The sequence below is a fragment of the Chelonia mydas genome, chromosome 1, assembly GCF_015237465.2.
Source record: "Chelonia mydas isolate rCheMyd1 chromosome 1, rCheMyd1.pri.v2, whole genome shotgun sequence".
Lineage (NCBI taxonomy): Eukaryota > Metazoa > Chordata > Testudines > Cheloniidae > Chelonia > Chelonia mydas.
The window spans coordinates 69,455,241-69,469,525 of NC_057849.1; positions in this window are offsets into that span (position 1 = coordinate 69,455,241).

A 14,285-nucleotide genomic window follows, 5' to 3' on the forward strand; every position below is an offset into this window, starting at 1 on the left:
CTAATTAATATCTCAATGTTTCAAGAAGGACACATTAAGATGCAAACAGGATGTGGCCCAAAGGTTGAAAAAGAGCAAACAGACGCTTTTGCATGTTCCTGAGGTGCACACGCAGAATGTCCCTGGTGTTAATGTAGCTCAAATATTGGTGTATGCACAAACCTTTTTTCTCACACCCAGCCCAGACTTAAGCACTGGACATTTTGCAAACATCAAATCTGTCTACTGAAAACTTTTTCAAATGTGGGCCTGTGGGTCCTGCTCATAGTAACTAGTACAGCTGGGATTACAACTACTGAAGTCTGGGCTCTTGTGGATGTGTTCATTCTACTTGACCACACTATTTACCAAATGAAATACAGCTTGATGATCAACAGATTTCACATCCATATGGAAGAGTTGTTTGGGTTTGATTTTCATTTTGATAAAAGAAAGGGAGGCCAACAGGTCTTAACATAATAAGCCTCTGTATGTACAACGTGCATTGATTACGCTGGCTGGGGTTTTAACTTACCACTGCACTCCAGAAATGGAAAACTCCATTGCAGGAGAAGGGTCAGGAACTGTGTGCAACGGAAGAACAACCACTGGGATAATGACAATCAATTATGGCTCTGTCCCTCAAACTAGCTGGTAGTACTGTTTTTTTTTTCATAAAAACAAGAAGAAAACATAAAGAAGAAAATGTAGCTGTAGGGATTAAGACTGCAGCCACTCTCTTCCTTTGTCCTGATGTCCAGTTATCCGTTCCAATCTATTTTCAATAGGCTCTGTGGATACTGGGAAGGTGCTAAGTACAAAGTGTAACTTTTTTCCATTCCTGCTTTCCTAGCTACCTGTTCAAATGTTTTTCCAAACCACATTGTTGTAAAAAACAATGATCAAGTGGAAAGAAACCCCTCCCCAGCCATGACACACCCACATTCCCTCAGGAACATGTTTTATGTAACTTAGTTGAGAGGTACTATCACCAACGGCTCTATTCCACAAACCCTACTTGCAAAGGGCTTCATCCAGCTCCCATTTAAGCCAATGGCAAAACTCCAATTGACCTCCATGCAGTGGGATCATACCCACAAACACACCCATTGAAGTCAGTTGGACCATTTGACTTGTATATGATTTATTCATATGATTAAGGCTTTGAAGGCTTTCCTGGGGAGAGCTCTCTCTTTTGTTATATCCTTCAGGATTCTGAAGGAAGTTAGTGATACTTAATTTACTCTTACATAACATCCTTGTTATCTCTGTCGACTTCTATAATTTCCCATCCTTTAATTTCTTGGTAGTTACCATTAATAACTGGCTTTTGGTTCTTCATTACATTCTTAAGCATTCTATTCTTGGTAGCTATCTATATAATTGCAATACATGAAACAGTGCAACAATGTTATCATCTTACCCCATTATTAATAAAATATGAATGGAGTGTTTTAATGAGCATGAACTTAAATCAGCCATACTCTTAAGAACAAAGCTATAAATATTTCATTTTTAAAGATTTCTAACTATTGTTCCATATGCATTATTTTAAATTCAAGATTTAAAAAACTAGCAGTTTTAAAAGAGCTACAGTATGTATGGATCTACATACTACAAGAAACTACTGCATGTTGAGGTTGAAGATAGGGCTGACAAAATTGTAAGTATTTTTTGTGATTTTTTTTATTTTATTCAAAGACATTTGGGTTGAAAAAAATGATTAAAATATTTTGACTATTTTTGATTACAGATATAATCATTAAAAAGTAAGGAAATGCAGGAGTTATGATTTGCACATTTGGTTAACTTGCTCAAATTGAAGTGAGGACACATGCTGAAAAATAACTTTGGATAATGTTTTGTTTCAATTAAAAATTTAAAAAAAAACAGAATTTGTAACAAAGTAGTGACAGTGATGTTGTTAAAATGTATACATCTGAGGATGCCATTGTGGAGATCCTATGGGACAAGGCCAAGATTGACATCTTGATTCTGGCTCTTGGTGCCTTCCTGATCCCTCATATTTCATTCATCCTGAGGGGATCTGCTGTGGCAAAGGTACCTCTCAACAAGGCGGACAACATCGTAAGGCAGTTGGTGAAGTGTATGTACCTCCCTCAGAGGGCCGATAATGAACTGTTGTACATCTCACACACACAGGGTGGTGCCAAAGTCCCTCGAATGGGAGCTCTGTGTGACATTGTGGATATCACTCATGCATTCTGTCTTTTGACATGCCTGGATGCTATGGTGAGGAACATCATGGTGAGAGCTGTGCTTGACATAATCAGGAAGCGAATCACCGGGACCTCTTCCAGCCAAGATATTGCCACCTACCTGAGCAGCTCCCTGAAGGTGAATTTGGAAGAGATGTGTGAGACTTTGTTTCACTTTGGACTCATGCCTCCAACACCATGTAATAGCTGGAAAAGTGTATTTTCTGCCAATGGATGTGGTCTGAAGAATGTCAGGAGCTGGGAGTCCTGTTGGCACATGTCAAGAACACTGAGCACACAATCATTACTCCAAGAGCTAGGACCATACTCAAGAGTACTGTGAAAGATGCTTTCCATTGGCAATAGTGGAAAACCTGAAACAGAAGTGTGACCAGGGCAGGGCTTTTGAGGTGACATGCAAGTGGGATGCCCACTTCCTCTCCAGGGGCATCTTCACCCAATTTGCTGTCTGGAGATTCATACACAGGGCCTGGCTCACTTGTGTCTTGCTGAATGGATCCACCCGCTACAGGAATTGGGACAAGCAATGCAGAAAGTGCAGCTGTGCTACTGAGATGCTACCCCATGTCTTCTACAGCTGCACACCCCACTCGGTCATGTGGGGCTTCACCACAACTCCATCCAAGACCTCTTAATCAAGACCATCCTACCACGCATGGGGAAGGTTTCCATGAACTCCACTGTCCCTGAAACAGAGAGTCAGCTATGATCAGACATTGTCAATACTAATGAGGAACAGAAGAGGGTCATCATGGTGGATTGCAAAGTTCCTTTTGAGAACAGAACCCTGGTCTTCCCTGATGTCGGAGCTTGAAAAGTGGAGTATTATGTCCTCCTGGCTGACACCTTGAGATCCAGGGGTTACAAGGTTCAAACACATGCACTGATCATGGGAGCATTGGGCTCCCAGTAACGAGTGAATACTATGGGAATAAGGAATTAACCAGCACTATCCTTGGCTGATGTGATGACATATGGTGTTGGACACCATCAAGTCAAGGGGCATTCATATCATTGGATGTCGGCAATACCAAGAGAAGTGAGCTAGTGCCAATGAGAAGCAACGACAGGAAAGTAGCTGAAATTCTTCTCTAGTGGACTGTATTTATTCACAGATAACCTACCTTAAACTCTCAATTACTGAGACACAATGTGCACTCATTACTGTTTTTATTTTCTGCAAGCTGCTCCTAGTATAACTTCCCATGAGTGATGGACTTGATTATTTGAATATTGATATTTCAATTGGGCTGTTAAATTTATTAACCCTAATTTGGTATATTGCAGATTATGTACTATATCCATTTTATGACTTTTTAAAACAAAGTTGCTACTTTAGGATAATTTAAGCATTATACTCAGGTGAATAGAAACTTTCATTAAGCCATGTTTTAGATAATTTTAACGTATGCTTTAATATAATTTGATAGAAATATTGTACTGCTGCTGCAATGCTGCTTTTCAGCAAGAGGTATAAAATTTATTTCTTTAAGCAAAGAATTAGATAGAGCTGGGTAACCAGGTTGGCATCTGATGCAAAAAAAGGATCCAGGGATTTGCCAAAGGTCACACAACAAGTCTGTAGCTGAGCCATAAATCAAACCCAGATTGTCTGACTTTCAATTCAGTAACATAACAACAAAATCATTCTTCCCTTCCTTCACTATTTATAGTAAGTGGCACAGTACACTAGTTCAGAGGTTCTCAAACAGGGCTGGGTAGGCCCCCTGAGGGGGGTACGGAATGTATTCCCTGAGGGGGGAGTGGAATGTATTCTGAGGGGGAGCATGAGAAGCTTTAGGAGGCAAAATGTTTTGTGCACATTTTACCAGAGTAATGAATAACTAGCAAAGCTGATTCCTGCAGACATATCAGGTCCTGAGATGGTGCTGTGCATTTTGACAGATTTTTGTTAAGCTTGCATAGCATTATTCAAAGTTATAGAATCATAGGACTGGAAGGGACCTCAAGAGGTCATCTAGTTTAGTCCCCCTGCACTCATGGTAGAACTAAGTATTATCTAGACCATTCCTGACGGGTGTTTATCTAACCTGCTCTTAAAACTCTCCAATGATTCCATAACCTCCATAGGCAATTTATTCCAGTGCTCCTAACCACCCTGACAGGAAGTTTTTCCTGATGTTCAAGCTAAACCTCCCTTGCTACAATTTAAGCCCATTGTTTCTTGTCCTATTCTCAGATGTTAAGGAGAACAATTTTTCTCCCTCCTTCTTAGAATCATAGAATCATAGAATATCAGGGTTGGAAGGGACCTCAGGAGGTCATCTAGTCCAACCCCCTGCTCAAAGCAGGACCAATCCCCAATCAAATCATCCCAGCCAAGGCTTTGTCAAGCCTGACCTTAAAAACTTCCAAGGAAGGAGATTCTACCACCTCCCTAGGTAACACATTCCAGTGTTTCACCACCCTCCTAGTGAAAAAGTTTTTCCTAATATCTAACCTAAACCTCCCCCACTGCAACTTGAGACCATTACTCCTTGTCCTGTCCTCTTCTACCACTGAGAATAGTTTAGAACCATCCTCTCTAGAACCACCTCTCAGGTAGTTGAAAGCAGCTATCAAATCCCCCCTCATTCTTCTCTTCCGCAGACTAAACAATCCCAGTTCCCTCAGCCTCTCCTCATAAGTCATGTGTTCCAGATCCCTAATCATTTTTGTTGCCCTTCACTGGACTCTCTCCAATTTATCCACATCCTTCTTGTAGTGTGGGGCCCAAAACTGGACACAGTACTCCAGATGAGGCCTCACCAATGTCGAATAGAGGGGAACGATCACATCCCTCGATCTGCTCGCTATGCCCCTACTTATACATCCCAAAATGCCATTGGCCTTCTTGGCAACAAGGGCACACTGCTGACTCATATCCAGCTTCTCGTCCACTGTCACCCCTAGGTCCTGTTCTGCAGAACTGCTGCCTAGCCATTCGGTCCCTAGTCTGTAGTTGTAGTTCTTCTAACAACCTTTTATGTATTTCAAGGATATCATCATGTCCCCTCTCAGTCTTCTCTTTTCCAGACTAAACAAACCCGTTTTTTTCAATCTTCCATCATAGGTCATATTTTCCAGATCTTTAATCATTTTTGTTGCTCTTCTCTGGGATTTCTCCAATTTGTTCACAGATTTCCTGAAATGTGGTGCCCAGAACTGGACACAGTACTCCAGTTGGGGCCTAATCAGCTCGGAATAGAGTGGAAGAATTACTTCTCGTGTCTTCCTTACAACACTCCTGCTAATACATCCCAGAATGATGTTTGCTTTTTTTGCAACAGTGTTACACTGTTGACTCATATTTAGCTTGTGGTCCACTATGACCCCCAGATCCCTTTCCACAGTACTCCTTCCTAGGCAGTCATTTCCCATTTTGTATGTGTGCAACTGTTTGATCCTTCCTAAGTGAAGTACTTTGCATTTATCTTTATTGAATTTCATCGTATTTACTTCTGACTATTTCTCCAGTTCGTGCAGATCATTTTGAATTTTAATCCTATCTTCCAAAGCCCTTGCAGCCCTGCCCAGCATGGTATCATCCACAATCTTTATAAGTGTACTCTCTATGCCATTATCTAAATCATTGATGCAGATATTGAACTCTGAATCACACTCAGAACTGATCTCTGCGGGACCCCACTCAATATGCCTTTCCAGCTTGACTGTGAACCACCGACAACTACTCTCTGGAAACAATTTTCCAACCAGTTATGCACCCATATTATAGTAGTTTCATCTAGGTTGTATTTCCCTAGTTTGTATATGAGAAGATCATGTGCAACAGCATCAGAAGCCTTACTAAATTCAAGATATAACAATTCTAATGCTTCCCCCCCCCCCCATATGGCTTGTTACCCTGTCAAAGAAAGCTATTAGGTTGGTTTTACACAACAATCCTGACTGTTACTTATCACCTTATGATCTTCCAGATGTTTTCAAATTGATGGTTTAATTATTTGCTCCATTATCCTTCTGGGTACAGAAGTTAAGCTGACTGGTCTGTAATTCCTGAAGTTATCCTTACTTCCCTTTATATAGGTTGGCACTATATTTTCCCCTTTCCAGTCATCTGGAATCTCTCCTGTTTTCCATGACTTTTCAAAGATAACCCCTAATGGTTCAGATATCTCCTCAGTCAGCTCATTGAGTATTCTAGGATGCATTCCATCAGGCCTTGATGGCTTGATGATATCTAACTTGTCTAAGTAATTTTTAACTTGTTCTTTCCCTATTTTAGCCTCTGATCCTACCTCATTTTCATTGGCATTCACCATGTTAGATGTCCAATCACCACCAACCTTCTTGGTGAAAACTGAAACAAATAAGTAATTAAGCACCTCTGCCATGTCCACATTTTCTGTTATTGCCCCCCCCCCCCCCCAACTCCTCTCATTGAGCAATAGGCCTACCCAGTCCTTGATCTTCCTCTTGCTTCTAATGTATTTGTAGAATGTTTTCTTGTTACGCTTTATGTGTCTAGCTACGTTTTGTGCATTTGCCTTTTGTGTGTTGGCCTTTCTAATTTTGTCCTTACATATTTGTGTAATTTGTTTAGATTCATCCTTTGTAATTTGACCTAGTTTTCACTTTTTGGAGGATTCTATTTTGATTTTTAGATCATTGAAGATCTCCTGGTAGTCTCTTGCCATACTACCGATCTTTCCTACACAGTGGAATAGTTTGCTCTTGTGCCCTTAACAATGTTTCTTAGAAAAACTGCCAACTGTCCTCAATTATTTTTTCCCTTAGACTTGCTTCCCATGGGATCTTACCTACCAAATCCAAGTTTGCTAACGTCTGCCTTCTTGAAATCCATTGTCTTTATTTTGCTGTTCTCCCTCCTCTCATTCCTTAGAAACATGAACTCTACCATTTCATGGTCACTTTCACCCAAGCTGCCTTCCACTTTCAAATTCTCAACCAGTTCCTCCCTATTTGTCAAAATCAAATCTAGAAAAGCCTCTCCCCTAGTAGCTTTCTTCACCTTCTGAAATAAAGAAAAAGGGTGTCCAATACATTCCAAGAACTTGTTGGATAATCTGTACACTGCTGTGTTATTTTCCCAACAGATGTCTGAGTAGTTGAAGTTCCCCATCACCACCAAGTCCTGTGCTTTGGATGATTTTGTTAGTTGTTTAAAAAAAGCCTCATCCACCTCTTCTTCCTAGTTAGGTGGTCTCTAGTAGACCCGTAACATGACATCACCCTTGTTTTTTACCCTGTTTATCCTTACCCAGAGACATTCAACAAGTCTGTTTCCTATTTCCATCTCAACCTCAGTCCAAGTGTATACACTTTTAATATATAAGGCAACACCTCCTCTTTTTTCCCCCTTCCTGAGCAAGCTGTACCTTCTATACCAATATTCCAGTTATGCGTATTATCCCACCAAGTCTCTGTGATGCCAACTATGTAATAGTTGTTTATTTACTAGCATTTCAAGTTCTTCATGCTTATTCCCCATACTTCTCACATTAGTATACAGACATCTAAGATACTGATTTGATTCCCCCACCCCCAGTTCTGTCTTGTATCTCCTTTATCCATGCTATAACAGCCTATGCTTCCCCCAAATTCTGACCGTTTTCCCCCATCTCCATGTTTTTGACTTACCTGTGGACTTTGGTCACCTGCTGCCTTCATTGCCATCTGTACATTAATCCATTTGCTACGATGAGTTGTGCACATTTAATTTTAAGTATGGACCACAATCACAGTTTTGCTTTTGTTCTTATTACAATGGATAGTTGACTCATTTGTGCAATAGAAAAAAACAACAACAATAACAAAAACAACAACTTAGTTGAAAACAAAGAAGACGAAACTGATTCAAGTGAAGCACTGACCTCGCATTTACATATACCCGTATTTGTGTGCAAGGAAGGGGATCATAAACTACTACAGACACAAAGAAAGGGGGCACGATCAAATAAGTTTGAGACTCACTGCACCAGTTTACAATTAGTTGGATTATAGAGAGGAAAGTGAGAAAAGAGATAGGTGGGTGATTAAGCTTTCTAATCCATTGCCTTTTTATTGTTTGAGTAACCATTTCAATGGGCAAAAATTCAAAGTGAAGAGATAATTCAGACAGATATATTCACAGACTCTTCTTGTTGAACAGCTTAGTTGTGATGGGCATTTGTATATTGTGGTAAATCAGTGTCAGTGGCACCAGACATAGGAAAACGTCTAGCCAGCTCTGGCATACTAACCATAAAACTCCCATTATTATACGCTTTTCCATGCTGCCTCAGAATACATAGCACTTACTCACCTGAGCAATTTCATCTAGGTTAATGGGATTACTTATGTGAGAAAGTGTTACTTAGTGTAAGGGCTGCAAAATAGGGCCTTGTGAAAGTGAAGGTTTTCTTGTTATCAGGCAGCTGATCATGTTTGTCTGGAATAGCAATGATAGCTAATGGCCTGTTCCATTAACCATGAGGCATGTTCTCCTCTGGTTACCCTAGACTCTATTTTTAAGGCTTTAAGAAAGTTGGGATTTTTTGGTTCAAAAATGTGTAGCCACAGTTTGCAGTTTCTTAAAGTCGTTCAAGTTCTACAAATACACAAACACACACACACAATAGAAACGTGTCAGACCTCAGTATGGCAGTAGGTAGACACTCCCGTGGGTGTCTAGTCTCAGGCTTCCCCCAACCTGTTTCCTGAGGGATCAGAATCCCCCTTGAGTACCCCACAAAGAGCACCAGCCTTGGGTACTTCAGCATGTCTTTCCAAGGCATGCAGCCTATCTTCCAAAGCAAGGCAGCAGCACAGAAGAGATGTTGTGTGTCCAGGCCAAATCTTAGAGAATGGTATTGTGATCTGGCCAATGGGGTTGCACTGCAACGCAAAACTGTGTCCATTCAAAGCACACCGAAGTCAATGCAAAGACTTCTGTTGCTTTCAGTGGGTTTTGGATCAGCCCCGGATTATGAAAGTATCTGGGTCAACATACTTTTCCTTAGGCAGAAACCAGAGAATTAGTTTCCTGTCCCAAAACCATTCCCCAGAATGAGGAGTACAATCCCAGTGAAATAGGGTTCGAAATAGGGATCTCATGGGTTGTTGGCTGCTTTTGCTGGAAAGAAAGAGTGAAAAATAATAAATTGTAGAGGTGTTCCCAAGTATAGCAATATGTTAGGTTTATTTTATGCTGGGACAAACGAGTAATCAATAAAAAGAGCTGGTATGTTCTGACAAAGTAGGTTATATCTAGTCATGTTAACCAATACAGAAAGGTATTTAAACACAGGAGTTCTATTTCTATGTAGAAGATCAATACAAGCTATCTTTTAAATGTAATCCAGCTAGGCTCAGTCAAAGTAATAGCATAGTCTAAAATAGATGTAGCAGCAGACTCAGCTAAGAAAAATGTTTTCCCCAGATCTGTTCTGTTTTCTGCTAAAATGCTTCTAAATGTCTGAAGGTACTAAATATATTGAGCAAACTGAAATTTTATTCCAACAGTGGAAGCATACAAAACGTACAGCAATATGTCTTTTCTTTCATCATGCACTTTGCTTTCCTTGACTACATTTTTCTTTCTAATCCCATACATGAAACAATTTCCCAATGTGTTTGCAAGTTTAATATTATTATATCCATGTTAATTTTTGCTGTTTCTCTACAGTGCCAACAAGATTTTTTTTATTGCTGAAAACACATTTGCTGTATATAATTGATATAATAACACAGTGTGATGGGAAATTTCAATGAGCAAAACTATTTATTCCCCACCTCTGGAGTATAATGAAGGAGACAGCTGTCTGACTTTGCTGAGATTGTAGTCTGGATCTCTCATTCTACAGAGTGGTGAAAATCCTAGGCTTCTGTACATTCATTTTACCCTACTACTAATAATGTGATGGGTGAACTCCAAAGCGATAGGGTCAGATTCTCATTCCAGCACCATTGGCACAAATAATTTAGCCATAAGTGATCACCAGGGAATTTCCCTCACATAGGGAATAAAGTTAATAGAGGCAGCAGTTGTACTAGCTGCCCTAACTATCCCTGATGGAGAAGGTGTGTCAGGGGTGAGGAGTTAGAGCTAACCACATCTAATATCCACTGATGTAGACTCCATTATAGAACCTATGGCACTGGCATAAGTAAGGGCAGTCTCTTGGTTGCTGTCTCTTTGCTGTGGTGGCAAAGATGGGCTATCAGGACCAGGAAATCATAACCTCCCTTGGTCCCACTCTCTTGTCTATCCTGGTCCAAGCAGAGAGTTCAGCTGCTGGAGAAACATGGCCTGTAGAGTTCATGTTTGGTTGAGATGAGCATAAAAAGCTCAATGGTTTATATGACTTTCCTGAGTTTGCAAAAGGGGGCTAGAAATCTCACAAGAATAAACATTTTGACAGGATTTGTATATGCATGCATCCTGCTCTAAGTAACAAGACCTCAGCCTATCCCATGTCATCATGGCATGGTATGATATATTGGTGATTCTAGAATGTGCTTTCGGTATGGCATATATGAAGTAAAACACACTGATATTAGACAATCTGGAAATTTACACAGAGTCTTTGCTTGTAATTTTCAACACTCCTGAAAGAGATTTAGTGCTGGACCTTTAACAACTAGGATTTCATCAGGCTGTATTATCCTTCCAGTACTAGCAATATTTGATGAAGCTGTGTGAGCTTCATTGCATTCTCAAAGGTCTAGTGATTTCATGGACCTAAGACGGTAGTAATGGGATTGATGGGAGCCATCAACTCATGATGGCATGTTTCTTTGCATTATTTAAATTTTGAGTTGCTCCTACATAATTATATATTTCACAATCAAGATGAAGCAATGCATTGAATAGATAGATGTCAGACTGTAACTGACAAATACATTTCATAGCAAAATATAGACAGGCTCTTATTCTAAATTATACAGAATATGCCACAACAAGAACTATGCCTGGCATTAACATAGTGGATAATGCTACATTTGTATGCCATTACTATGCACATATAATAGACAAATAATTATCCCAAATTACTTTCCATCCATAATCTACATTGTATAGGAGGCTAAATTTGGCATTTCAAAACTTAAATGACCATACAATGACAACCCAAGCTCAAATTCAGTTCCTGCAAATACAGATGCATTTTTTTTTAAAGGGAATTCTGTAGCTTTGTAATACTGTACCACTACCAAGAATACCAGCAAAATGAATAGAAAATTGAATAGAAAAAAACACTGAGTACCGCTCCAGTTCAGGAAAGCATCCCTTTTCAGGAAGGGCACTTGAACGTACAGTTGGCTTTGAGAGTGTGCTATAGTGCCATTAGGATCGCCGATGATGATGATGAGTCTCATTGAACTCAATAAGACTTAAGCACATGATTAAAGTTAAGCACGTGCTTACGTGCTTTCCTGATTCAGGAAAATGATTCAATTATATAAGAAAATAAGTAGGTTCACCAGATTTGATCAACATTATAGAACATTGAAAACCTATGGTAAATATATTTTTTTAAAATTATTTATTAAAATACTGGGCTAGATCCTACGCTGCCAGGAATGAGTATAGTTCCATTTAAGATAATGGAGCTATGCCAGTTCACAGCTGCTGAGAATATGGTCTACTGAATGAAAACACTAGGGACAACAGCAAAGGGAGCTGCACCCATCTAACTGCAGGCAGAAGTGGGTATTAGGTATTTATGTTTGAATCTGAGTGAAGGTTTCCCTATTTGTGTTTAAAAGAGCTACCCGTCAGTTTAAGTCATTAGAAATGTATGTCAGTGCCATTGATAAACATGATATTTGCGATTATACCACTGAAGTACTGATGCTGGCCGAGGAGAGGGAGAAATTGCATCATCTCTGGAAAATTCTGGGACACGTGCTCCCGGAGATTGAAATTGCTGTGCCTCCCCTTAGGAAAATCCAGCATGAGCTCCCCTTCACAGCCAATTATCTCCATTGGATAGTGCAGATGGGGAAAGTGCTCTGGTCTCACCACCTCCCTTCACTTCTTCCTCTTCCCGTTGGGAGTGTTGTATGCCCCAGAAGGCACTTGAAAAGAAGAACTCCATTTGATTTCTTTGCCGCTATAGACCACTATAGTTAGTCATTACACTTGGATGTGAATATAGTTTTGGATTCCAAGTCCTTCCAAAGTTTTAGGGTGTTAAGATTGGATGTATAGTGTTATGTCCACCTAAGTTAGAAGGTGGGGGGGGGGAATCAACATGCCTGAAAATGAATAATGTTAATCCCTGACAAATATGACATTTCTGTAGAGAAAATGATGAGAAAATACAAAGTTCCAAAGTTCTGAAAATGTCCTCTCTTAAAAGCAGCCAGAGGGAAAACTAGACAGGGCACTAACATCATTTTCTTCTCTCTCTGTTCACCCATCTTATTCCTTGTGAGGGTGTGTTCTTTATCTCACATGCACTGAGACACTCAGCATCTCCCATGATGAGTCATGCTCTTATAAGTTCAAAAGTTTGGTGCAAACATGTTTTGGTTTCACATTCTGCTTTGGAAAGAATGTGAAAAAAAATAAAAGAAAGGAAGGACAAAGTCAATTTCTTTCAGCACCCTTTCCATATAGCCTTTACTCTCAGAAATACTGGACAAGTCTCTACAATAGAAACTTTTGCCAGTATAGTGCTGTTGCTTAGGGGTTTGACTTTTACGCAATTTTTTATATTGCCAAAAGTCCTAGCGTAGGCACAGTTATGGCAGCATACAAGAGTTTTAAACCAAGATCTGATATTTTTCTCAAAGATATGCTCTTGGAATTATTTTAGGAAAGGTCTATGGCCAGTGTTATTCAGGAGGTCACGTTATTAAAATACATCCCAATACAGCTCAGCAAATTTGGTTCTGTGCCATGACACCATTGGTTCTCCCGTAGTTAGCTGCCTTCAAGTGATACACAAGGCTGCAGGACATTTGTCTACAGAAGGGTTTAGATGATCAGTGTCAGAGATGCATTCAGAGGTGTGCATTTCAGTGTCTTTACATATTCCTGATTTTGACAAGACACCACACTTGTTGATATTGATAACTGCTGAACCCACAAGTAGGTGTGAATTTTGTCCTGTTGGTGATGGTAATTTATTTCACTTATTTGGGCATGACATACTTCCTGTGGCCACAAATACTGAGAGCTTTGTATGTCAGCAACTGTCCTTTTATATTTGATCCTAAGGTGAACCTTGCAATTTTGCAATCCTCTTATGCTGCATAGACTTTAATCCATAAACTGTGCTTGCATGCTTTTTTAATGTATGTTCTCTCTTTGTGTTCTTGATGGATAAGGGAAAATTGGCCCATTATACTTAAAATTTTCATGTGAATGTGTGACAATGAGAGAGAGGAAGAAGTAATTTTCTGGAAAAAAGATGCTTTTCAATATAAGAAATTACTTATTAAATTTAAATTAGAAAATATTTAAATAATGAAAGCTAGTTTGAAAATAAATTTTGAAATTATGGCAGCTCCCAGGACTCTCTGGCTCCTAATCTGAGTTGAAACTTAATCACAGACTTCTGAGTCCCATATTTAATAAGAAGTTTGCACTACAGTACATAGTCATTTAAACGGGATGCAGTTTAAAGTAACATTGATAAGGTTAGGTCATAGTTTGAAAGAGTTAATCTGATTCCAATGATAAATGAAGCTGCTAGGTTAACCGGTAGAAGCATGGGAAAATCAGTGCTAATAGACATTATTTTAACAAATTGCCTTTTCAAATCACTTTCCTGAGGGTTTTTAGGCAGGCTTTCATCAATTACATTCTTACAGCTCACATTAATGATACACATTTAAAAATTTCCCACATGAATAATTTAGAAAAAAAATTATGAGCAAACTCTTTGTGTGAAGTAGCCATGCCTATTGATACAAACTTTTATGTAAGTGATGTTTCATGTGCAAATCTTTTAGAAACTCTCCTTTTGAGGAACAGTCATAAAGAGAAGAGATAAAAAGAAAACCTAACCCTTATTTTTATATATGCTTCTTTATATCCCTTTTTAGTTTCCTCATCGATTAGCACCACTAGATACTTCTCCATGTTACGTACCC